Source organism: Pithys albifrons, chromosome 1 (genome assembly GCF_047495875.1).
Source record: "Pithys albifrons albifrons isolate INPA30051 chromosome 1, PitAlb_v1, whole genome shotgun sequence".
In the NCBI taxonomy this organism is placed as follows: domain Eukaryota; kingdom Metazoa; phylum Chordata; class Aves; order Passeriformes; family Thamnophilidae; genus Pithys; species Pithys albifrons.
The window spans coordinates 55,744,897-55,769,157 of NC_092458.1; the positions used below are offsets into that span (position 1 = coordinate 55,744,897).

General features: G+C 42.5%; 1 protein-coding gene across 3 annotated transcripts in view; it reads right to left on the reverse strand.

The window, feature by feature from the left end:
• ELF1 (E74 like ETS transcription factor 1) overlaps positions 1 to 24,261 on the reverse strand; it is an 83,313-nt gene that overhangs the window by 57,718 nt on the left and 1,334 nt on the right. Inside the window, exon 1 of one of the 3 annotated variants that reach the window (XM_071550402.1) lies at positions 7,705 to 7,825. The exons of 1 other annotated variant lie outside the window; for it this stretch is intronic. The gene's annotated coding sequence lies outside the window, so the exon portion shown is untranslated. Of the gene's footprint in view, positions 1 to 7,515; positions 7,614 to 7,704; positions 7,826 to 24,261 lie in introns of those variants that run through there. One more of the 3 variants, XM_071550430.1, reaches the window with a different exon arrangement.

Below are 24,261 nucleotides of genomic sequence, written 5' to 3' on the forward strand. Positions count from 1 at the left end.
TTTTACAGTGTTGACTTACCAAGCAGAGCACAATAACCAGCTATTCTGTTTGCACTACGAGGCAGTACAGTGCAATGAGTTAATAATTTATCACAGCATTACTCATGGCAACTGACCATAATCAACTTGTAAAATTCTTCCTCATTCTTACATTTTAAGTCTTATCAAGAATATGGCATCCTTAGAACTTCAACTCCATCTGAACACTTTCTAGCTAAGGTCAGAGCTTTAATCTTCCTAAACACCTGCTTTCCTGCTGGATTGTTTCAGGCTCAGAGCAAAGGTCATCATTTCATTTCAATAACCTGATTTGGCAGACAGGAGTAACTAGAGTACTTTTAAGCAAAGCAAGAAGCTAACATTCTTTAAAAATTGCAGCAGTGCAGTTCTCATCCCTGTGTTTCCTTTCCTTTCTCCTCCCAGAAGGAAAAAGAACAAAAAAGCCCAAGCTTTTCCCTCCACCAAAATGGAATCACAGAATCATAGAATTGTGTTGGAAAAGATCTCCAAGAACATCAAGTCCAACCCTTGGTCCAACTCCAGTCCGTTTACTAGATCATGGCACTCATTGCACATGATTCCCAAATGACATGCAAACACCTTTTCCTCCCATTTTACAATATTGAGACTTATGCCTCGACAGAATTTTGGGCAATACTTAATTTATTTAACACACTCTTCCTCTCATTCAGAAGGACATAGCTGCAGTTTTCAGACAATTTATTTGGAAAACAGAGTTTTGATGTGACATGTAGAAAATAGTGAGTTAACCACCATAATTATCACATTGTTGAAGGTTTGGCCATGGAAAATGGTCCTCCTCAAGGACAACTATACTACTTTCTCAACCCCAGCTCTTAAAATCCCCACAGCTACACCACTCCAAAATCATTCCCTAACCTGGTTCGGTCAACCAGTGCAGCAACTTCCTATGGTGTAGACACCTGACCTGCCAACTTGGCTCATCTTGGCTGAACCAGATAAGGAAGGGGTTGCTCACACAAACAGTCTGGACTGCAGATACGAGGGGAGAGCATCAAAGCACTAGGAAACAACCCATGTTGCCGGTGAGGAAAAATGACAGTGGCACACCTGCAGCACTGGGGCAGCTGGATGAGGGCTCCTGCCAAGCAATGATCATACCTACCTCTGTTTCACTAAAGGCACATTTTAAATTCGATTAGAGTGGTGAAAGTTCACATGCTTACAAAAAGGTATGTCTACAATTTAAATTGCAACTTTACATCAATTACCACAGCTTACTGTTGAGTCTTACCTGAGGGCAACTTAAGGGCCTGGGCAGACACTAAATGAGCTGTTTAAGGATTTACAACCCATCGCATTTAGGACAGTTCATTATCCAAGCAGAGCCTGCTTGGCACAAAGCTCCCTCCTGTGCTTCAGGGCACATCCACACAAAACACTGGTGTGTGGGTTTGATGGGATGTGCCACCAAGCCACCACGGAGGTTACAGATGCTGCCTTCATTTAGGAGTGAAAACAAGCAGCTGGTGTGAGGCTGAAGAAACTTCAGTGTGCACGTAAGCACTGGAAGCACGCGGGGTGTGAAAATACTTGGGACAGCATCGAGGCACTAGCACCATTCTCCCACCTAGTTAGTAAATACCAGGCCTGTTCATGACAGACAGCGTAACAAGTTTTTCCGAGGCAGCCTCTGTCAGAAAGCAAGCTGCTGTCTCCCTGTAGTGGAGATTTCACCACATCTAGAGATCCTCATGTAAGGCAGCAAAAATTAACTCACAAAACATCCCACTGATTTCTTTTTCCTGCCATGTTGCATCTGTGCAGCATGTGTGGATCAGTGGTTCTGGGTTTCTTCTCTCAGGGCAGTAGTTACTTTACACAGCTAGTTATTTGCTAGTAATACAGTAATGAATATATAGTAATAATTACTACCATCTCTCCCCTCAAAAGCATGCATTTTAAATTAACATATACCAATAAATGTTTCTGTTTATGAAGTCTGGAAGTACAAACTAACAAAATTCTTCCAAAGTCCACCGGTACACAGGGCATCTGTAACAGATGCTTTAAACATAACAAATACCAGAATCTAGACACAAAATTTACCTCTCTAACCATATGGCTACAAAAGCATGAAACCTCTTCTGCAAATATTCCTGTTATTGTGAAACAAAACCTTTGCAAGTCCAAGCTCTTATTTTGTAGTTTGGCAAAAATTTTCCAACATTTCTTGCTGCTAAGAATTATTTCAAATCTATTACCACTGAAACAACATTTAATACAGCTCATTTGAAGGACTGTATTAAAAGACAATTAGCTTTTAATAAAAGCAAATGGTAAAATGTGGCATTACATCAAGCATTCATAATCAGACATGTATTTCAGAAGAGTACATTTAGGAAAATATACCAGCAGCAACTTTGTTCTTGGTTTCTTCTCATGAAATCCCACCACAGTCTATTTTCAAATGGACTAAATTAATGGCTTTCTAGGTAAGAATCATAGAATTATAGAGTAGATTTGGTTGGAAGGGACCTTTAAAGTTTATCCCCCCCTACCGTGAGCAGAGACATCCTCAGCTAAATCAGGTGGCTCAGATTACAGCCCCTTCTGACAAATTAAAACGGTGTTTCAACGAGCTGCTTCAAAAGCAACTTATTTCATTGTTGCTTTAAACTGATACTAAAAGAAATACTTTTTTCCACAGAAAAGTACCAGCACTTTTAAAAACGCAACAAGCCATCCTTAACAGTCAAATCTGAGACTGTTTCTCAACACAGAAAGTTTCATTTTCATTCATATGTCTAAGTCATTTTAAAACAAATAAGAAAGAAAAGCCCCTAAATAGGCCCTTCCTCTCTACAGTTCCTTCTTTTCTCTTTTCGAAATAAATATAAGTGGGTCAGTTTTTAAAAAAAACATCCAAACAGCAGGATGGCCACTCAGCAGCACACCACCACGAGCACCTGCAGCCCTTTGCCGGGCTCACAGAGCCTTGACAAGCAGGCTCGGAGGCACCGCGAGCCAGGGAAGCCAATTCCTGCAATGTGTGCAGTTTGCCACCCTTTGCCCTCCATGGAATGTAAGCTTCATAATTATTTTCTTGATAGCTAATACTCTCATTTGTGTGCTTAATTCACAGGCATTGTGACAAAGCCTGAATCGCTACAAAGAGGAAATAAGTTTACAGAGGCTCTGGAGAGGAAAGGGAATAACAGCACAGAACAGCAAACATATCAAGGGAATGGGAGTGGATAATGCAAACGCCACCTCCGAGGGCAATGTCAGGCAAATTCTGTCTTCAGCAGACAATGTGCGAGCCCTGGTGCCTTCAAGACACACTTCTCATGAAAGCTCTTCCTAAGAGGGTCATCTTCTGTTTGGAAAGACAGCCTCCACTAAAAACAAACCAAGTCATCACATCCTTGGGACGTTACTCTCACTAGCTCCAAAATTATGTAGTGCAGCACATGTAGCACACATGTAGAGTAGAGGAGAAAACTAACGGTATCCTCCTTGTCAACTTGCTTTTAACATGAAATTGAGTCTAGTTGAAAGAGCAAGTTAAACATTAATTTTCTGACAGTGGACAGCTCTCAGTATCACAAATTGTAACTGTAGTTTCACAATTATACTTTGCTGCTTCTTTTCCTACCTGCAACATAAAACTGCAAAAACATCAAGTTAGGTGGGAAGAGGAGAACAGCAGGAGTGACCTGATATGAAGATCAGAAAAGCAAGGTAGTTTTCTACTAACCTGGCAGCTTTATTAGCTCTGTCAAAAGACTTCATGAAAAGCACAAGTAACTCTGTGGAGGAACACACCGCATGACAAAACAGTATATGCAGCTACAATACATAAACATGTTTCTTTCAACAGCAAACAACAATTTGGATCAACCAATCTTTGAGTTCTCAAACTCAGTGTTGTGTGGGATGACATTTATACGGAGCTCACTTATGAAGTCAAAGCACTACCACGCAAGAAAGTGAAGCAAATGCAGAAAGAGCTCACAAATGAAATGATAAGATGGTTAGTACAGTAACGGTAACATTCAAGAAGTGCAGAGCATTCCTCTCAAAATAAAAAATATATTTGGTATATTCACACAGAAATGTTGACGATGAGTTAAATATAGAGTGATCTAGAAATAGACTAAAATGTCTCATTATAGAAGCAGACAGTGACATTCAATCCATCTAAAACCAAGTCTTTCCCACAGTTTCCAACCTATGTATTTAGCCTTCCTAGTACTAGAAAATTATCTTAACCATAATATCCTTTCCCCAATACAGAAAGAAATATTTTTCACATGCATATTTAAGAACTGGAGGTTCTTTCCAGGCTAACAAAACTACTATCAGTTTCACATTCAAGCCTGAATTTAGTACAAGTCACACATGACCCAAGAGTGATCTCTTTAAGGACAAACAAATGACCTGAGCTCTAGCCCTCTGAAAATAGCTGGTAGGTAGTTAAGGCCTAAAGCACATCCAGGTAAGAATGCATAAAACTTTGGCCTCTATCTAATGGGATCCTTTCAGCACAAACACTGACAGAGGGAAGATTTGCAGCAGGACAGACCCATACCGAAGAATAAATTGTTTTTATCTCTACACAGATTAGTCACATCAGGTCAGGAAAGTGAAAATGTCTAATAATGTCCAAGGTCATGGGTTCAATCCCCTGTGGGCCATTGACTTAAGAGTTGGACTCGATGATCCTTGTGGGTCCTTCCAACTCAGAATAGTCTGTGATTCTGTGATTCTAGAGTCTTTCTCATGGAGGCTGCAGACTTATGATAAGAAAAAGACTTAAAATTTCAGTAGGTATGGTCTCTACTACTTTATCTGTGAAGAAACATTTAAGTACAATTTAAGGAAGCAAATAATCTCTAAAACACATCAGTGGCATTAAAATGATAAGCACAGTAAATCACTGGCATATGGTAGCAAAGTTTCAGCACTTATGGTGCAGACTGTAACCAAGGCTTGAAAGGTGAACTCCACCTCCTGCCACTCCTGTGCTGAATCATCCTTGTGGGGGGGCAAGTCCTTGCTCCTCCTCACACACCCAACACAACTCCAACAAGTTACTAAAACTGTCAGTGAAAACAACAAAATTTGCAAGCAAAAGCTGAGAAATTTTTGCTAACACTTGCAAGAAGTGAAAGCTGCTTTGGAGATCAAAACTTCTCCTCTAATACAGAAGAAAATCCTCCATTTTCCTTAAACAGTCTTTTCTATCAGCTCACCAAACACAGTCCTGCTGTAGTTCCCTCCCTTGAATACGGCTGTGCTGAAAGAGAGAAAAGGGTACCCTTATACACCTCATGTACTTGGGCTTTTTAATACATAAAGTGTCCCAAGAGTAACGCACGAGACTGAAGTACGAGTTTGCAGCAATACAGAAATATCAGGCTATACCAGGCCAACAACATTCTTCAAATCTTGATGTTCTTTTTTTTTTCTCTCATTCAAGTGCCAAGGCCACAGACTTGACAATTCTAATATTCAACAGATGAAAAAAGAGCGCATTAGAAAAGAGACACTTCTGTAAAAGCATGGATCTGGAAATAATGTTCATACCATCCAAAGATACCACTCCCATGGCTCATCTCTCAACAACCACAAACTCAATCCAAACTGAAAGATCCCTACCTTGAGGTGTGTGAGAGGGAACTTTTCTGGGGGGAGGGGGGACAAACACAGGCATACAAAGCAACAAAAACTAACACCATTTCTCTGGACCTTTTAATTCACCTCTCTGCCCTCTAAAAGATCTGTCCAAGCAGTCATCTGTAAGTCTTGGAGAACTTTCAGATCACTTTTTCCTAACTCCACCACTGTACTGCAGATGTTTCTGCAACCCTGGCAAGGTTTTTGCATGGCAGCAAGAGAGACTGACCACGGCACGTTTTGCCTTCAAAGAGGAAATGCTTCCCTGTGAAGCCCTGCTTGAGAGAAAATAGCAGCAGCTACTCACCCTTTAGTACACAAAAAGCCTTCTGCCCAAGATAAGCAGCTGCAGTTTGGGAGCTGACTTAAAAAACTTAAGTTTTTAAGGCTGGATGTCTCAACAGGGTCCAGTGCAGAAGACAGAAGGGGAGAAAAGAGATAAAAAAAGGCAGGGTCATGTACTGCCAGTTCCAAGCACAGAACCCTAAGATCTGAAAATAAATGTCATGATGAGAAAAAGACATAAATACGTTCAAGAATTTCTCAGGAAAAAACCTCTATCACTAACTCAAAACAATTTTTTTCCAAGTGCTTCCTCTGTAGTTTATCAGTTCCTCTGTGATTTTTCAGTGTAAAACAATGCACCAAATAAATCTCCCAAACTCTTGCAAAACTTGTTGCTTTCTGAAAGAGAAAAGGAAAAAACTAAAATAAAAAGATGGTGAAAACATACTGTACTTTAAGATGCAGAAGGCAGATACGGGTCAACACCGGAAAGGCTGAAGACAAGAGACAGCCTCACCCTGATCATTTACTTCATGGTTGCCTCCCTCTCTACCTCCCCTGCAACCCATCAGAGCATTACGCAAGACTCCATTACACTTCTCAGATCCAGGCTACATATAGTAAATGAAGCTGGAAAGTATTGCCCTGTGCACAACAGTTTGAGTGCCCTGTCCTTTAATTTTCAGTAAGAAGATGCTGAATTTGATTTTTCAAGTGAAAGACTGAAATATCGGGTCCCGAGCTACATACTCAGACAACACTTTTAAAGAACATTTCTGTTCAACAAAGAAGGTGGAAACACTGATTGTTTTTCAAAATACTAGAGTTCAGAAGTACATAATTAGGAGAATCAAGGTGGTTTTCATCCACAGAAAGTTTAAGAAGCCATTTGACATACCGCAATTACCTCCACAATTTTCTTCTTCCATTAAAAGTACCACTAAGCCTATTTTATAATTGGTCAGCCATGTACACCATCCCCATTGCTTTCGTTTCTTAATCATTTACAGGAAAGGGTGAGTACGTGCCCACACAACAACTTAACTCCTTCTATTTCAAAACGACACCGCAGCGGCTGCCGCTGATGAGTCTGTTTGGGCAGAACCAGAACCTGAGTTTAAGGTGGCGGGCGCAGAGAGGGCTCTACCCCTGAAATGACAAGCCTGCCATTTTAAAGTCGCTCGGGACCACACCGGGCGAACAGCAGCGGAGCAAAGGTGCTCAGAGCTGCAGCGCTGCCAGCCCCGGCTGTGCCCGAATGGCTCGCTGTGTGCCGTGCCCTGTCCCGCGCCCGCCGGGCCGGGAAACACAGCTCCGGGGCGAACAGAGCACAACTCTCCCGCAGCTCAGCCCCGCCGAGCGGCGGCTGCAGGGCTGGGGCCGGCAGCCTGCCCGACACTCTGCTCGCCTCAAAGGCGACTAAACTACACGGCACACCAGAACTCGGACCCGCTGCCGCACTTGTGCAGCGCTGCTCACAGAGGCACGGAGGAAGCCGGCGCGCCCCGTGCCCGCGGCAACAGGCTCAGCTCCCGGCGCTGCTGCCCCGAAACTCTCTTTACTCACGGCCCAGTCTCTATTTTGGTTTTCCCCCGGTTCTGCGCTTCACCAGAAGTTCCTTTGCCCCGCAGCGCTGCCCCGACGGCTGCGGAGCGCACTCCGGGCGCGGCCTCCCGTCGAGGGGCAGCACCGCCGTCCGCACCCCGGGGCGCCGCGTCCCCCCCGCCCGGCTCTGCCTGCCCGGGGAGCACGTACCGCCCGGCCGCGGGGCCCGCGGCGCCGCCCCGGCCTCCCCGCAGCTTCGTGCAGCTAAAATGGCTCCTGTCGAGAGGGGGAAGTGGTGCCCGACCCCGGCCGGTGACTCACCGCGGGGCCGGGCGGCTGGGCTCGGAACGACACGACACGCCCCGGGCGGCGGCCGGCGCTCCGCTGGGCCCGGCCCGCAGGTGGCGGCGGCCCCGCTGCGCTGCCCGGGCCGTGCCGGCTGCGGATGAGGGGGGAACGGGCAGCGCGGCGGCCTCGAGACCCGGCACGGCACGGCCCAGCTCGGCTGCCGCGTGTGCGGAGCGTGGCCGGCGCGGCCCGCCCGGCCCCGCTCCCGCCGCTGCCCCGCGCCGCACTGCCCACCCCTGGGAGCCTTCCCAAACATCCCACCTCGCGCCCCTGCGTGAGGAATAATTCACAGAATCAATTAGGCTGGAAAAGACTTCTGAGATCACCGAGTCCAACCTATGACCCAACACCCCCGTGTCAACTAGACCATGGCACTGAGTGACAGGTCCAGTCTTTCCTTAAATACCTCCAGGGATGGTGACTTCACCACTTCCTTAGGCAGCCCATTCCAGTATCCAATCACACTTTCTGTGAAGAAATTCTTCCCTATGCCAACTTAAACTTCCTCTGGAGCAGCTTAAGACCATGTCTTCTCCTCTCGTCCCAAATTAAATAAACAAACACGTGTCTGTGGAACATCTGGTATTTTCTAGCAGTGTCACCCTGCTCACATCAAACTGGTCAGCCCCTGAAAAATAGTGAAACTTTCAAGGGCCCAAATTGCTCAGGGAAATTTGGTTAAAGTGCAGTGTCCAGCAAAGCACTGATGTGCAGGCAGTGCCAGAGCCAGGACTCTCGGGATCCCCAGTAAAGTTCTGATAGCTTTTTGTGTTCCTTAAACAAACCCTTGTGCCTAATAAACAAGACACGAAAAGTCACCCAGCCCACAGCAGCAAAAGTGCTTGGGACGGGCTCTGCAAACATGTTGGGCACTCTGAAAGGCTTGACAACATTTAATCTTAAAAACATGGCACAGAGCGTGAGGATAGTTACTTCTACCTTGTCTCCATGGGAAGGGTAAGGCATGCTCTGCAGGCTGGTGTGTGCATTGGTTTTCTGTAAATTCCCAGAAGGACAGAGCCCCAACCAGTACGTTGGCCATAAGGGAAGGCACAAGGACCAAAGCCCATGCAGCCAACGAGAGTGCAGGTCAAGGAGCTGGGAGGCGAGGAAGCTCAGTTGGTTAAAACTTGGTTGCAATAATGCCAAGGTCATGGGTTCAATCCCTTTTGTGGGCCATTGACTTAAGAGTTGGACTCGATGATCCTTGTGGGTCCCTTCCAACTCAGAATAATCTGTGAATAGTCTGTGCAGCAGCAGAGGCCACTTGCCCATGAGCAGGGAAGACCCTGAGTGAAAACCTGAAGCTACATCTAGCAAACACACAGAAATAAATCCAATATGCTCAAGCGCAGCTGCCATTAACGCTCCCAGTAATAATTAAACAGTAGCCCCATAAGCAGTGTGCTGAGCAAAACTCAGTTTTATGAGTATTAATATCTCCAACTACTGGTTATGTTTATCCTCCGAGAAGAAAATTCTGGCGTTACTTCCAAGCAATTTAGTCCCTATGATAGCTGCATGACACTTAGAGGCAAAATTTGATCCCAGTTTATTGTTTAAAGAGCAATTACCCATATACTGTTTTATTAGATGCAGTTCATAATCTTATTTTTGAAGTCTGCTTTAGTGGAAGATCTGAAAAAAAAAAAGCAGCAGCACAGTTTTTTCTGACTTACTAATTAAAAGTATCAATTACTAAAGTATCTTCACTACAGCTTTGTATTAAAATGTCTTAATTTGTATTTCTCAGTTGAAAAAAGACCACGAGGAGGAAACACCGTGTTGTTACTTTAGTCACTATATATTTTCTACCTCTTGCAAGAGATGTATATTCCTTCTCTCCAAGAACTCAAGACTGATCCAATCTTACATCTAAAAGCATTTTCTCTTGTGCTGCAAAATCCTTTGGAAATCGTGGGGTGTGGAGGGAAGAAATCTGACCCAGGTGCACAGCAGTTACAAGGAACTGTAACATTGGCACAGGGAGAGTGCCATTTTAATTATTAAAGAAAGTCTAATAGTTATGTCCTAGAGGGGAAAGAAACAACACAGTCTTATCCAGACAATCAACTACATTGAAAAATCATTTCATAATGATGTTTGAGCATAAGCTATGAAAACGTTTTGCTGTTTCTAAGCTAAATCTGGAAGCAGTATTTTTTTAAAAGTGTATGTAAAATGTAAATGTATTTAGCAAGAGAGAATACAGGTGGATGTTCATCCCTGGAACTGTATCAGGTTTCTTGCTAATTATAATTTTGGCTTGAAGAATAAGTAACCTTGCCCATTGCTGGGATGAGTATTTCCACAAAACTTAGATCACTGTTTGTCCAAAAGACATAGCTAGACACTGACCGACTGCACAGCTTAAGCCAATTTAAACAGCTTTAGCCCTCCACTCCATCCCAGCCTCATATTCCTCACATTGAGTTACTCCCCCCACTGTTTCCCAGAGCAAATATTTGTGCAGCCGCACAGCGTGGCAGAGGGTGGAACCCACCAGCAGAAAAGTTAAGACTGCACAAATAAATAAATAATACATAATACAATTTTCACGTTGCTGTTGGCCTCAGCTCCCAGAGCAGTACATGCCAAATGACACCCCCAGGGGAGCAGTGCAGTCAAGTGGGCTTGGGGGAGCAGAGAGCTGGATGGGGCTCTCACTTCTGCTGGCCTCAAGCATGACTCCAAGCAAACTGCTTCTCTTTTTACACCCTGGTTTGGTAATCGCCGCCCTCTTTTGTCACTGGCTTTGAAAGCTACAGGTCTGCAAGGATGGGATGGGATGAATGGGATCGGATGTTTCACCAGGGGCACAGGAGCACTCCTGCACAAGGGGCAGCATGAGATTCTGAAGCCATGTGAGGACACACCAGAATGATGCACACTGGAGATATCCTGCCCCACCCAAAAGACATACATTTTAGTCTCAGAAGCAACCCAGGAGGGAAGTTTGAGACCGTGCTCAGCTTTGACTTTTGTAGGGGGGTTGGGGAGGAGAAAATATTGTTCTGTATTGAAGGGAGTAGAAAAAACAAATTTAAAAACTCTCTGTTTTTCATTATTCTGCTGTGTTATAAACAACTTCACCACATGAGAAGCCCTACCAAGGCCTCATTTTATGTGAGACCCTGTGGTACCATTCCTCAAGCAGCTTGAGATGCTGTTAACTCCTTTCTGCTATTGCAAGATGAGATCCCACCACCCTGTTCTCAGCTCAGGCTCATATAATCAACCTGCACAGACTTGGGGCCTCACCAACGTCTGTCTCAAGACTGGCTACAAAAACTTATTTAAGGAACTTCTGTTTTGCATTTCTTTTTGTAGGATCCCAGTATTGCAAGTGTTGCCAAATATTTAATCTCAGGCATCCCTGAAGGAAGGAAATTCTAATAATCCCATTCACAAGCATTGTAGAAAAGAACACCTGAGCAATGGATACACCCAAGATCACTGTGTATGAAAGGACAACACTTGAACCAGCCTTCACCCAAGTCACCAAGAAACACTAGCAGCATTGCTACGGCATTTTAATATAAGAAATATAATAGACATCTATCATGGTGTTACTGTCCTGGTACTTTGGGTTTGTGGGCCGGCACCTCCTGCTGTGACAGGTGCCACATAAACATAAATGCAGACCGACACTATTATGGGTTTCTAATACTGCCAGATGCATAATGACCTAAATATTACACATGGAGAAATTACATCAGGAAATTATAAGGTAACTTACTTCTATTTCCAGGAAAAGTCTCTGCTAGGACATTAGGCATAGAAAAATTCTTATCACTGTGTTATTTAACAACCTAATCCCAAATTCAGATCATACACTTCTGGTATTTTTAAGACAACTGTTTCCCATCTACAAACTTGCATTTCCAGAGATTTCAACAAGAAGGTATCTCAAAGAAGAATGTGGAACCCAGGGTCCCAAGTACCTGGAGTGCAGCCCATGCAGCTCTCAGTTCGTAATTTGCAATTTAAAGGTACAGTTCAGTGTTGTTTTAGTGCATGCCGAGTATAGGCTGAAAGTACAACACAATGAATTTGAGAAAAAGTCTACTTTTTCACTGTGTTGATCTTCTGAACTTTAACTGAATTGTGAGAAAGCAAAGGTGGTAGGAAACAAAGCACATATGAAAAGGCCACTACACTTTTCAAGAGTTGAGAGGGAAGGTGTCCTGACCATCCCATGCTTAACTGGAATCCTTCAGACAGTAAATGTCATTTTCTTTCAAAATACACAAGGAAGTGTTTCTCAAGTCTGTGGTCACGTAAGCCTTGAGAAATTATGCCTTGGTACCAGAAAGGGGCAGAAGGGTGTCTGAAATTAAATGGATTCACAACTGAGTCCCAGGCAGCTTTAACCTCATCCATTTTATGCTTCAAACTTTGCCTCCGGTGAGTGAAGGCAGATTTGGTAACGTGGCTGCACAGCAACATCCCACACAGCTACAAACCCCTGACCTTGTACAGCCTTGAACAAACTCTTCTTGGATCATCTCTAAAGTATTCCTAGGTCATATCCCAGTGATGACAAGCCTCTAGGAAAATCTACTTATATAGACACTTTTTCTCGCTCTTTCAAGTTCCTTCCTTCCGCCTTTTGTTAAAGGTTTGCCTCTGCTGAGAAGTAATGCTCTTCAGTATTTCTGAGAATGGTTTCACATGTGGGTATATTTTCCTTTCTACTGACAAGCAAGCTTTAGAGGGAAAGAATTGCAAAAATGCAGGTAGTAGATACAGCTCTGACACAGGATAATCTCTGATCCACACTCAGACAGAAGCTGCAGGCTCCAGCTTCTCTCTGACACTTCTCTACCAATCACAGCCACACTTTTCCCATCCTCTCCTTGCACTGTTTCTGGTCCATGTGGCACCTGTTAAAACCTTCCACTAATCCTATTAAATGCATTTCTGTGGCAGAAAGCTGACTGGGGTGGACAGGAAATATTGATTGCTCTTGAACCAGCCCAGACTGTGATGAGCACTGCCAGCAAAGGAACGGGACCTCCCTCTGTGCATGGTAATGAACTACCAGACTGGGCCAACACTCAGGTAAATTTTTACCCTAAGACTCATATGATTGCACAATAGTCACAGAGAAAAAAAAAAACAAAACAGGGGCACATCACTGGGGGTATGCTCCAGGCAGAGATGAAGGACAGAGGTGCTGCTTAACATACAGCTTTCTGACCTGAGCTAGCTCTTGTTCTGCCCTGCCTCCACGTGCTACTTGCCCATTTGTTTTGGAAAGTACACTGAAAGTCATTTAACATCCCATAAATAGTCCTGCCAGTAGGTTTGACAGGAGTCACACTTGTGACCCCACAGGTCTAAGGCAAGTCACACAAAGAAATTAAAATAAAGATGGGACAAATTTATATCCTATACTTCTCTCAGTGAGCTTTAGACCCCATAGACACCGTGAAACAAAAATAATTAAACCATGATTTGCAAACATTTGCAAAATACATGCAATGTTACTCAGTTTTCTCAGGTGACAGACAGGAGAAATCATCATGCCTCACCTAATATTATCACTAACCATAGTTAGACAGACAGTTAAGGCTCCTGCATCCTGAAAACCAACTCACTTATCATTTGGTACTCTCCAGTTCTTCATTCAGACTCTCTAAACTGATCCAAAAAGGCCAACATATCTTATATTTGTGACTATCATCTCTAGACCCTGTTCCAGCACGTACTGTACAACAAATAAGGCAACTTCTCAGAAGGAAATAAACAGAGAAATGTATTGTATACCAACAAATGGGTAACTATCTGAATTTATTTTTTTTTAAATCTAGAAGAGCTTACTGCTTGAAAAGGCAGAAACTGCTTCTTAAACAAGGCAGAAGATGGTGTCATTCTAATTAAGGCCCAAGTACAGCTTTGCACTGTAAAGGAGCACTATTTTATGTCTAGAACACCTCACTACAACACACTTGCAACAAACAGAGCTCAAATAAACTAATTTTTGTATGGTAATAATTACTGCATATCCCAAGAAAACCAGCAAGGGCATAGCAATATCATGTTTTTATCCTAAATTCTCACACAGTATGTGTGCCAGCCCTGAAAATTCCTTTAAAATAATATACAATAACATACAAGGTTAGACAAGCCTGACTGCAGTAAGATCGTGATAGATCCTTAACTTTGCAATGGAAATAATCACTGTGTACAGCTGGTTTGAAAGACATAAAGGCATAAAGTACAATTGACAAATACTGCTAAAATTCAAATGAAAGAGAAGTTTAGATTTTTCAAAAGTAAGAAACAATCTTTCCAGGAAGAGAGTTATGATTCTTGAAATATAACAGCAGTGAACATCATCCCACAAGCTTCAGATCCCCCACTACTATACTTCTTCAGAGCTATGTTGCATTAACAGGATGGTTCTATTTGCCCAGGAGTCGTTGCAAGGATAGTTTTTTAAGAATACAAGCTCAGTCTGAAACTGTTACATGTTACTAGACTAGCAGTTGTAAACTTAGCCTTTGCCCTTTTTCTTTCTTACACACACAAATTCAGAACTATTTGTAAAAATGTTGTTCAGTAGTTTTTCTATTTGATGTCAGAATGTTGTAATCCCTAATGCATGATAAAATTTAAAAAAAAATTAAAAAAGAAACAGTCATATGAATTACTAGAAATATACACCAAGTGAAACTATGTTGCAAATACACCCAGATGGAACACAAAACCAAGGATTGGGTGGATTTTACACAGTCAGTGGTTTCTCAACTGGGACACTTTGTAGCTGGCTGAGGATCCTCATTAAATAGCTATAACTGTATTTTTTCCTCTTCTCATTCTGTGAGTCACTCATTACATTTTTGGATATTGCAACACTCATGAATAATAACCAGATACTGGGAAGAAGGCAAAAAACCCCCAACAGTGTTCACACTGGATTTCTTAAATGTCTGTATTTATCAGTGTAAAAATCACAAATGAAGCTGAGATTTGTAGGAGTTTCTATGCAAGAAATATTATTAATCACAGACAAAGTATTTGGTACACCCAGTGACAAGCACACAGACGCACCAAAGTTACAGCACAGCGGTGTTAGTATTGCTGTTATTGTTTGGCCTTTATACAGAACCAGAGGAGAGGGGGAGGGATCATAGTGTTCCCCATCAAACCCTCTCCTGAGAGAGCACAGCCAGGCACCGCCCTTAGCTAGACAGTTCTGGACCCAAAGCTGCACTTCTGCAGCTGCCTTTTTTTTTTTTTAATGAATTTTCTTTTAAAGACCAGAGAGTTAGGTTGCAGAGGCTGCGCAATCCCAGAAAGTCAGCCATGCTACAGGAAATTATTGTTGATATCTTAAAGAAGTACTAGGGAATTATTTATTCACATTTGTGTTTTAGACAATAACAAAAAGAGCTTCCAGCATTTGCACATGTCAGGGTTGTTGCTGCACAGTTTTCCACTGCTCCAGTCAGATGAAAAACTGTTTGCTTCTCTTCTCATTTTTTTATCCCTTCTATCTTGCCACCCTGTGCTGGCCACACTGACTACCTCACACACTTGGGCTGACTTTCCATATGGATGGAGACCAAGTCTGTGGAATTAAAGGAAATCCAGATATACATCATTTTTAGAAAAACACTGAGCTGGAGTTCCACGAATATTTTAGATGCTTACAAGAATGCAACAAGGTATCTTACTACACTGCTCAGGATGCGAACACAAAGAAAAGGAAAGTGGGTTTATTACTGCTCTTCCAGTTGCTGTAACTAATGGAAAAAGAGATAAAAGTGGTAACTTGGAAAGGCAGGAGAAAGAAAATAAATTGTGCAAAAGAGTAAGCTCATGAGAATGAATCAATTTTCCATTGCAACTCACTCAGATAGAGACCTGGCTATTAAAGAACAGTTAGCTAGAAACACAACCCGGTTACTTGCTTGTTCAGGAAATAGTACTTCTAGTAGCAGGCTTACCTATCCAAATACATGCTACATTAACCAATCAGTGAATACATAAATCACATAGAAGAAAAAAAAAAGACAATAGGACACAAAAAGAAGGGGTATCAGTGAGCTTGGCCCTGCAGTGAAGGTGACCTGGCTGCTGGAAGGCCAACATTTTGATCTCTCAGCTACATTTCAAGTTGCACAAACAGCAGCTTCCATCTCTCTGTTCATCTTCAGCCAGACAAGCAGTCCTACCAGCAAATTCTGTAAGATTACAATCCTGTGGATCAGTCCAAGAAACCAAACCATTGCCTCAGCTATTGTCATTTCCCCATAACAGTGAGGTACAGCAGTCAGACATACCCTAGAAGATTTCATTGCACACAGGCAAGGAGGTTCAGTTCCAGAGAATTGCTGCTACTATGATGTGTTTTCCAAAAGTCTTCCAGGGCTCATCTTTCTTAGTTCTGTGGTTTAGGTAGCCCAAAACCAAAACTGGGAACCAGAGGCTAAGAGAACAAGAAGACATTATGACAGGCACAGTTTCACAGATGTGATTTTCCTCCTACTTTCTATGAACAGAGGTCATTCTGTTATTAGTAGAAGGAGCTCAGTATTCTCAAGCAACCTGCCATAAGGACCTAGTATTCTCAATACTCCATTCAAAGTGCTATATATATGTTTATTATTTTAGTCTAATATTGTCCATTTAGCATTACAGCATATATGTTTAACCTTACAATCCATTTTGTCCTGCATTTACTGAGGGTCCATCAGCTTAAAAGATATGTGTGCTGTGGAAAACACTCCACTAAAGGGAACTGATTTCAACTCCCTCTACCACTAAAGGACACATACCTAATTTGAGGGAGGGTTCACATTCTATGACAGTAGCCTCAATTCAGGGTTTCATCCACTGCTTCTCTGTAACTAATTTTAGTTCTTGAACTTTTCCTTTTAATGCTCCCCTGTTTTAGCAAGACAGATTAAAAAAGTTTTCCAGCTTTGAATATCAGACAAAAATGTACAACTTGTGACTGCAGTTACACAAAGTCTTCCTGTGAGAGTAACTGAAGAGTAACATCAAACTAAATTAGTTTTAATATTCAGAATAACAATAATTAAAACAAATTTTCTTAACACAGTGGTAAATGATCTCATTCAGCAAGAAGAAAGAATCAAGAAAATTACACTGTTGTGTTTTTTTCATTAATTGTCCTCGTTCTCAGGCCTGTTGGTTTTAGGATATGATCCCTTGTTGCTTTGCACAAGTAAATTTAATCTCAAGGACATGAAAACTATTTAACATCAATAGATATGTTCAGGGAAATTTTTTTAAAAGGTCATTTGCAAAGAATACAAAAGTATATTTCTGCCTCTCACCATCATAGCTGTAGTAATTTATGATCAGAAGCCAGTTCATTCATTCATTAAAATATTACACCTGTAATAGCTGCCAAGTTTTACTACATGCTAATATTAACATTTCCAAAGAGAATTTGAAAAATTCTTAGTAATACTTTTACAAATCCTAAAGATTAAATCTGTTAACCCATAAAATTAATTCAACTAGGAAAACATAAAAAGAAATCTTTAGGTTTGGTTTGGGTGGCTCAAGGTTTCACTTGAAAAGGCACCCAGGGAAAGGCAGATGCACAGAGCACATGGGTATCCAAACGTAAAAAGGAGCTCAGCAATGCCTCAGTGGAAGGAAGCAGGTGTTGGGAGACCTATTCTCTGCCCAAAACTACATGTCAGTATAATTTCCTTTTACTAGAAGGAAACATAAAAGTAAAATACTGGCACAAGTCTGCCAGCACAAAGCAGGAGAAAAGCTTACAGTTCTACAGACTCCAGACATACCTTGTTTCCAACATCTCCACTAATGCATCACTAATTTCCTCAACTCTTCCCCCAGCAGTTTCTCAGCAGTTACCAGAACCTGCCACAGCTTTGCCACCTAAGCCTCTCCACTCATTTGAGTGAAATAAATCTACTATTTTAACCAGGTAAGTTAAGCAAAATAATTTGGGCAGAAACAGAAGAGTTCCTGTGTTCAGCTGATAGGTTGGGAGGCCATAAATGCAGGCAGAAGATGAAGGATGAGCTGGGAGTGACTGATGGAGAACGCAGCCAATCACCACAGCTATGAACCATGCTCCTCAGGCACCACATTATTATTATGACATAACTGGATGCTGGATTCAGAAACAACAAAGTTGGATCAGTCAGTGTTCCTACAGCAGTATATGAACACTAACTACTGTCACCATCCTTTTCCTGACTAGTCTCACTGTCCTCTTACCCACAATAACACTTATCTTAAACAATACCAAATCCCACGACACAGGGTAGCAAAACCTGCTCACCTCTCCAGTAGTTTAAACTGGTGACAAAGTCCACTCTTTCAGTTTCCCTCAAAACAAACATAGCTGCTGTAATTCTCTTGATAAATGTCAGACCTTGAAAACAACAGTCTTTTCGACTTCGTCTTGAACCTCCACTCTTAACAAAATGAAACAACAGAGAACAGATGCCAGGATGCTGTTCAATTCCACCCTTGCCTGAAAAACGTCTCTGAAGGTCTTCAGCAAGTTGCAGAATCCTACAACTTCCCACCAGTAGTTCCACTGTTCTACCAAACACACCCCAAAAGCAATTAAATTAATTCTGGGGAGGGGACAAAATTACATCTTCATTTGCCACAGATGTGCTGGATTAGGGACTACGTGGAAAGTTTGTACACACACAGCAAGTACAGAGTAAAAAACTCAATAAAAACTCTTGACTATCTTTATTATAATTACATTTGGCAGCAGTGAAGGGGAAAGCCAAACCTGACAGACAACACAGTCCTCCTCCTATTTCCAGCCCTTGTTAATTTGGTTGTCTGGGTGCATAATTATCATACACACACAGACACAATTTGTACTGTTAAGAATACAAACAGTAAGCTATACACCTTAACTATTTAACAGCATTATGTTCAAATCTGATATGCCCCTAAAATGGACATAGGCACTTAGTAATCATAAAAAGTTTAATCTCAGCCTCAAACATTGTTTCACCTCACAGTCAGGAACGGAATAAAACTCACTAAACACAGTAAAATGTCCCAGAGTGGCAAACTACAACCCATGACTGCACTTTCAAAACAGATACGATGTGGCAATACTGACTATCATCTCCACATCAAAACAAGTTTTATCCAACTACTGCAGCATCAAAACAGAATTCAAAACTTACTGTTGATTCTTTGCCTTTGTCCTTTTTTTGAGAGGAAATTTATTAAATAACCTAACTAGAAGTCTTAAAAACTGAAACCATCCAATCTGATTTGTACTTTGTTATCAAGTTGGATCCTGTATGTCCCAGAAATCAATAGTGCATTATCATTAACTCCAATGAATGCAGCAACAGGCATATGGGCCAAACCCTTGAAAGCAGTACTGTCACTATGTTCTCAAACATACACATCTCAATAGGGCAAATAAGGAAAGTGTATTTAAAAATCAGATTTGAGAGGAGTGCTTTAGTGCTTGTGTATTTCCAAGTCAGCAGAAACACTCATATACATGTTTTCAAGTCTAGAGATACTGATGTATAAGAACTTGGTCTCAACTTCCAGTTTTTCTCAACACGAAAACTTCTAGTAAACTCATCCTATATAGAAAATGCAATGTTTTACCTTAAAACATTCATAGGATATTCTAAACTGTGAATGAAAAAGCCAAATCAAAACCCTTGTGTGAAAATACTGAATGTCAGATTTGTGATACTATGTACCCTAGAGGATGTGTAATAAAATAAATTTTCTACAAAAATAACTTTCAACACTTAAGAGTGTATTTGTTCTAGTTCAGCTGCCAGAGGGAAAAATGTGTCTGCTTGTTATATTAAAAAGAATGAACTATGGAATTATAAAACATCATCTCATAGCCATCTAGGTTCAAGTGCAATTCCCAGGCCAACTTAAACCTTCAGCTTTATTGTGAAGCTGCCTAGAAAGGAGCATCGCAAGTAATGCTTTAACCTGATTCAAGCAGTCAGTCATGTTTCAGGTTACAAAGGGATTTCACCGCCATAACTTCTGCCACTTTAGTGACTGCTGGGGGTGCTACTGCCAGGCCACACACATGATCCATCTCTGTCTACTTGCAGCAGATGTGGACAGGAGAGGCATTGCCCAAAGGACAGAGCACTGTCTCCCCAGAAGGCAAAGCACTGAGCAGCTGACTTCTGAATAGGGAGCAACATCCTTGCCTTTCTAAGGGCAGGGAAAATTTTTCATTTCTGCATATAGCTGTCAGCATCCTGAACAAGGAAAGATGATGCACCAACCTGGGAATACAAGTGAACTCTGTAAAGGAGGATCCAATATTCTGTCTCCAGCTGCCACCAGATGTTGATGCTCTGGAGGAAAGTACCCAGTAATTAATCATAATCCCAGAAGTCAAATTAGGCATCAATAAAAAAGGGTCCTCCTGACCCAAGAGAAAACCAGGTTCTAAAACACGACATTTTAATGTAAACTTGCCAAGGTAGCAACATGCTACAATACATGGAAGGCGCTGCAAATAATCTTGGTTTTTCAGTCTAGGAAAGAATGCAGGTGAATGGAGCACAGTCCTTCTCCCTTCACACACACTGGAAACATCCCCTACCAAAGCAAGCCAAAGCATATCTTTGAAAAGGGAACCTCATCTCTAACTTTATGTGCTCCCAGAAACAGCAAATGCTCTACAGTGCTTTACTGCCCTCATTGCTACTTATTATTTCAAGGGACAACATACCTACCTTCGTCTCTTGGACACTGGATGTTCAAGTAAATATCATGTATTTTCCTTATGTATGTATGGCCAGACTTCATGAAAGCAGATTTGGGCAGGGGTCTCCCCACGTGGGTGTGCCCTTCCAGCCTGCGCAGTGGATTTTTTAGGTGAGGCACAGTGTGCACAGAACTGGCCCCACCCTTTAAGTCCTGAGGTCCATCTGCCATGGCCGAGCGAGCTTGGACAGTGACAGTGAAGTCCTCGGGACTGTCACAGCATCCGGTACTAACCGGGGCTGACCCTGCTGAGCATCCGAGATGTGACGGGATGGGATGGCAGGGAGGCATTGAACTGCCAGGGGACGGTCTCCACTGAGACTCGAACTCAGGTCCTTGGGATTCAGAGTCCAGAGTGCTCTCCTTTACACCGTGGGACTGCCCAAATTTTCCTTATGAACATGAATCATATATACAGGCACTATTTCCTCTCTCAGATGTACAGTCTGCAATTGTGAAGCCTCGTCTCCAAACCCTCAATCAGTTTTCTCACTTTGCTCTTACTAATATTTCACATCTTTCCTCACGTGAGAGCAGCAAAACCAGACATGGAATTCCTGTGATCTTACTAATGCCACGTACTTTCCTACTTCAGTCCAATATTTATATTGCTGTACAGCCAAAGACCACACTGCAGTCGCAGCATTGCAATGAAAACTCCTGTTGAGATGATTCTCTGCACAAATTCTTAAACCTGCTTTCAAACTACCAGTTTGAAGACAGTCTCCTGTCCTGTTGGTGTGACTGCAGTCCCCGCCCCTTTGTACGTGGCTGCATGAAAAATGCCTTCTGATGGATACTGATCATTTTAAAAAATTATTTGGAGCACAGCATGCCAATAACTTCCTCCACACATGCACAAACCTGCATGTAATGTACTGGTAACAATGTGATATCATCACAAAAGCTGTGAATATATTGATATTAACCAGCCTTACACCAAGATCCAGCCCCCCAGGGAACTCCACAAGAAACAGCTGCACTCTCATAGAAAAAAGGCACGCCTAAGTTCCTCTCTAAACTAAGAAAGATTTATGAAGCAACTTTGCCAATGTTTGTGGTATTTATTCCACAGTGACTCCATGGCACAATTGTTTTAAACTCACACTTCACTGCAGAGTTAATAGATATATCAGGGACACAATACAGGGTGAGTCTGCTACAATAGAACAGTTGATGAATAGCTTAGGAATTTGGGAGATGTGGTTTTTTACAATTCAAAACACTGGGAAGCAATTTGCTCTAGTTCTACTGTAAACTGGTCTTTAACAATCGTTAAGTCATTTTGAAAGATTCAGAACAAGTAAGCCCTGGCTTGTCATTTAATTCAGAGGCTCCATTTTAAAGTTTTCAATTTTTCAGCCAGGGAAATAACAGTGAAAAATGTGAGTAAAGAAAAGCATTCATAGCATTAACCAAAGAGGTTCAGGTTCCGTTCTCCAGTAAAAAAAAAATAAAAAAATTCAGAATCAATAGGCTGCCAGTTAGTAGACCAGGTAACCTATCAAATAATATTGTAATTAAGCAGTGTATTTCCACATACATAAACATATACACAGTATTGAGGAAGCTTGTAGCATCTCCTATTAGGCAGCTGCTGAACACTTCCAATGCAAGATGTTGCTTCCAGCTGCTTGTAACTTGGCCAGACTTTGACTGTTTGGTTGAAATTTTCCAAGCTGAATGTCTGCCTCAGGCTAAACTTTGTTCCATGTGCTGTAGAGGCTAGCTCTGAGTGAGGGGTGCAGAAAGAGGCAGACTATGATTACAAGCACTCAGCCAAAATACTCGAGCTGTTTTCAGAACAAGAACAAGGAAAATGCTGTCTTTCAATGTTAATAGGTATCTCTGGCAAACTTGAAAGGCTACAGCACCCTTCCAGGTCCCGATGACAGATCTGAAATTTTATATGAGGGGTGGAGCCCATATATTGGAGGTGTCCCCTTTGCTGCCCCCATGAAAAGTCCACCTGCATTTGGTCAAACCCTGTGTGCCTTTTCAGTAGGGGTTTGCTAGGCCATGTCTACATTCTTGTCAACTCCTTATGCTGATCAGACAACATAGGCCTTCCCCAGAGCAACAGGCAACTTCTCCCCCAGTGCTGGTGCAGGACAGGGCTGCAGCTCAACAGGAACAGCAGAAGGCTCCAGCCTTTCTGCATCAGGGTCAGTGGAGGCCACAATGGTTCCAGGTCCTTGGGACATGAGCAAGTACAGCAACACAGCCACGATCTACCACCACTGGTTATCCTCAGCAGAGGGCTCAAAGAGCAGAGTCCCGGGTGTTGCATTAGAAATCCAGCCAACGAAGGACGGTGACACGTGTACTCTACCCTAGGCTGCCTATCTGCTTTTTGGCACTTTTCCTAAGGGAAACAAAACCTAAAAAATTCTCACAAAATGCAGTATTAAAAATGGGATAAACACAGGAGAATTTAGGAATTATTAAAACAAAGTGGTCTACAGTAACTAAAAATGTCTCCTGGTGCTAATATGCATGGAAATCAATCCCTAATTGCAACTGACCTGGCCACAGTTGTTTTTTTTTTTCCCACTGAAGCTTTGCTGCAGTTTATGCAAAAATTCCTCTTTTTGCTCTTGTTCTCTAGAGCATCACCACACTTTAAATCCTAGAGGAAATGATTTCTTTTCTCAGGTTGTTTTATGGTTCTTATAACAACAGTGATTTATCTGCAAGGTAAAGGATACTGCTATCCACATTCTTTTAATATGGGAAATTAAAATATGAAAAGATTAAAGTAAAGAGTTACAGACATTGAGATAGCAGTTCTGACACTCAAGACTTGCATTTTTACATGCTCAGACCTACAAACATCTTTTGTATGTCAAGAGGAAACAACGGCTCACTTCTGTTCCAGGCGGATAAGTTCAGCATAACTTTGAAGCAGATCCCAGGGACTTAGGCCAGGCTCCCAGAAAATCCACCAGCACATGGGAGAAAGCCTTTATATTGAAATCCTTCGGCAAAGGCAGGGGCTGCAGAATCCAGCTCTCCAGCTGTCTCAGGCACGAAGCTGCATTTCCCTCTGCATATAGTTGTTTGCCTCATTCATGTCACCTCTTCTGACTGCTGCCCAGCCGGAGATGCTACCCCTTGACAGATGCACCTTTGCTCCATGACCTGAGCCGGCTGGGAAGGACAGTGGCGCATCCCATCACGACTGACACCATCATCGTGCCCAGGCTCCCGGCAGCCAGATAAGCCTGGCATCTTTACAACTCCTGAGAACTTCACTTTGCAAACTTACCGACGGGGTAGGGCTGGGCAAGGTGGAGAGGCAGTAAATGTATAGAATGTGGAGTGTATAGAGATCGGCGACATCCACTGGGTGGCAGGCACGTTTCATGGGATCCAGATACGTGCGCATACAGAAGCACACAAACGAAAGCTCCTAAATACTGGGTTTGTTCCCTGCCTCAGAAGCAACAATTGAATACGCACGGTAAAACTAAAAATAAATTAAAAATCCCGCGGAGCAAGGTTAACATATTCTGCCTTCATTTTTACACCAGCTGCTCGTCCACAGTGCTGGGGCATTGGACCTGTCCTGGCACTCGTGGGGCAGGGCCATGCAGACTCACAGTGCCCCATGTTCCTTCTGTAGGTGGGTGCCCTCCCGAGAGGCAACAGGGACCTTGG